Below are 3,343 nucleotides of genomic sequence, written 5' to 3'. Positions count from 1 at the left end.
CTACGAGATCCTTGCTGCCAATCGTGAATGTAGCGTGACTGAACAAGATCTTGCGTATACGATGCCCTTGGCGAACAACCCTGCAGCAATTGCGTGACACGGAGATGGTCACCGAGCAGGAAACATCATGTACGGTGATCCTTTTCCAACGATAACGCGATGATACCTTTGAATGTCCGTTTTAACCCTCGACGTTTAATTTATGCTGTGCATCGTGTGCATCTTTCTTCCAGTGTTTCCTCAGACACCACGTACGAGCGATGATATACACGACGATACTTAATTACTCGGCTATGAAATTGAACGAAGACATACTGTTAACACTTTCATGGTCACACGTTTCGTAGAATTCATGGCTCTCTTTATGTTTATGAAAAAATTATTGACAGCGTACACTGGGAGATTAATATTATAATTTTTAGATCCTTTTTTTATCTTACAAGGTAATAATTAGTTAAGCACAAGTACTCAATGTATTTTGTTTAAACTATCGGTAAACTAATTGTACCATCGATGCTCTAGTATCAAGGAGAGTCCAAGAAACAGTGGTCGACCACTTCCGGTTGGTCTGCTGGGTCCAACACCGGTGGTGGCCGAGATCTGCCGAGTGATACGATATGCAACTGGGTCGTCGTTGCTTCGAACAGGATCTCCCTGTCTGGCTGATTTAAAATTACAAGATCGAAGGTATTGAATGTTTTAAAAAATTTCGAGACAAATCTGACGTGGAAGTCGAGGTGTTCGTCTCTTCCGGTTAGCTGAAAATCCACCACTGTTTGGAAGCTCTTCCTGTGGCCTATATCGAGTCGTTAACTGATATTACAGCGATGGTGAGCTCGCGTGCAGATAAAACCGTGACAATTAGCATACGTGAGGTCAGTCGATGGATTCGACGAGAAAGAGGTGCGATGGAACGTCACTTCTGCAGTGTCTTGCACTCGTAGTGACCACCTGCACTAAAATACTATGATGTCTGATCATTTGTTCGTCGATGAGAAACTGTTCATTGCAATTATAAACGCTTCTTTTACTTCTCTACTTCTTCATGATGGAACTGGATACTTTCGTTTGTAATTATCGATTACTTCAAGAGGTATTGTAGTACATAATTTTATATTAGAAGTATGCAAATATTTCCATCGTTCCAAAGGGAATTTTTGAGCTGATATATTAAAAATAATAACGTATGAAATTATATGGTTCGTTAGCGACGTTATTCCTCATGAATCGTATCAAGAATGAAATATATTCAGAGAATATCATCAGTAATAATTGCACCTAGTGTCGTTGATATTGACGTGAGTTTATTTTTCCATGACATCCATAAATCTTTAAACGCAATAACCGATGCACATGGAAGATAACATGCACTATTGTGCAATCATTCATATCTTACATCCATGCTCTTTCATTATATTTTCCTTTATCAATACACGTGTTGCTTTTGAACTTTACCATTTCAATGAATTTTCTTCAAAAATTAAAAAGCCATTCGAGGAAATACTTCAGAACACTTAATCGTAAATTAGATCAATAGAGGGACATCTTCACCATCTAAATGTCCGCAATTTCATTAGAACCCCTATGTATTTAAGCCTTTCTTTTCAACAGGAGGCAATAAAGGGCGGTTCCTTGGAAGATAAACACCGTCGTATCTTAAAACGAAGCTTTGTAAAAGGACGACACGAAATGCATCCTTCGAATCAGGTGCATCCTTTGCGCTCTAAATCGAGAAACAGAGATTAGGGTGTGTTTAAGGCGAGGCGGCTGGTTTTCATTACGTCCACTTCTTAATGTCTGACACAAAACAGTAGCAATAACGCGATGCATTTCTCTTTCGGATCAATTGATCGTTTGATTCGTATGATGTTCCAGGTCTGCGAACGATCGAGCTTGAAATTCGTGCCGGAAACACGCGTCGCTGACCCGTCCACCTTCTCGAGCCAGTAATATGGTTCGTCGACATCGAAGAACAGTTAGATTTCTACGAAAAAGAAGTGGAAGGAAGATAATTGCTAGTAATGAACCAAGTGTACGCGATGAGAACGATTGTACAGGTGAAAATGTAGAACAAGTGCAGGTGCGCAATGACGGCTAGTTACTTAACACGATGACCCAGGCAATGAATATGACCATCTATAGAAACACTGTAATTACAATTACTAAGAATACGATTGTTTCATTTCTCAATTGAAATTTTCCATTCACGGTGCTGTTTTCCATTTCATTCAAATTCAACTGGTCGAAGCGTGAAAATGAAATTCACAAGTTGGAACATTGGTGAATAAATATTTTCACTGTAGAGTATTGAAATAATAAATTTGTATACCATGTTATATTATTTTCAGGAAAGTACTTGATTTCACTAGACACGTACAAGGTCTTAAATAAAAGAGTCTTCGTGGACGAGTTGATATCAAGTTTTCATTGTAATATCACCTTGACGTCCATGAACTTTACGATGAATTTCGAAGAAAAAAATTATTAAACAAGTTACAATATACCTACGATACTTAAAAAAAGAAGTAACTCTAGCAAAGGTTATTGTATGATAATAACCACAACAAAGTATATCTTATTTTTCTTATCACTGTCGCTCTATTAATTATTGGAAATAATGAGGTAGAGAAACGCGTTCGTATCACGGTATTATCATAATGAAAACAATATTATCAAGAGGCAACGTTCGATTAACGTACGTATAATGAGCTTTTTATAGCAAACCACTCGAGTCTTATTAACATAACATGGCAAGTTAATCTGGTTAAGGAAGTTGATATATGAATGAATTAAATCATCCTCAAGTAGAGAATCAACGGAGGCGTGCAGCGATGCGTTTTCACGTGCAAATTGTCTGTTCGATCAATTTGTAACACTAAACGATTCATCCTGTATGATCGTTTCTGTGTTTGCTTAATAAGCGCAAAATAAATAATCTGCTCGTTAATTGAATTATCCTTTAAAGAAAGAAAAATACTTTCACTTACAGGTAACTATTAAGTCAATCTATTTTTTTTTTCTTTCCAAATAATTAATTAAAAGTTGCAAGATTTCGTTATTAAACAATTCAAATTCAATTATATTTTCAATTGACTGCATACCATTGTATTTATTGTTCTATTATTAAATAAAAAGACACTTGATGTCAGTGCTTAAATACAAATTGATATTCGTAGGTATGATTTGAAAAAATCAAGTCGAGGTTGAATCAAGAGTTCAAGATACTTGTCGCACAAATTAATCAAGGATATTAATTGCTCGTATTCCGAGCTTAATTAACGAGCAAACTTACTGGCGAATATCTATCACACATGTCTATCTTTCTAAAAGTGATTTTTTTTTC

This window comes from Osmia bicornis, chromosome 12, assembly GCF_907164935.1.
Source record: "Osmia bicornis bicornis chromosome 12, iOsmBic2.1, whole genome shotgun sequence".
Classification (NCBI taxonomy): domain Eukaryota; kingdom Metazoa; phylum Arthropoda; class Insecta; order Hymenoptera; family Megachilidae; genus Osmia; species Osmia bicornis.
Note: the sequence above shows the minus strand (reverse complement) of the source record.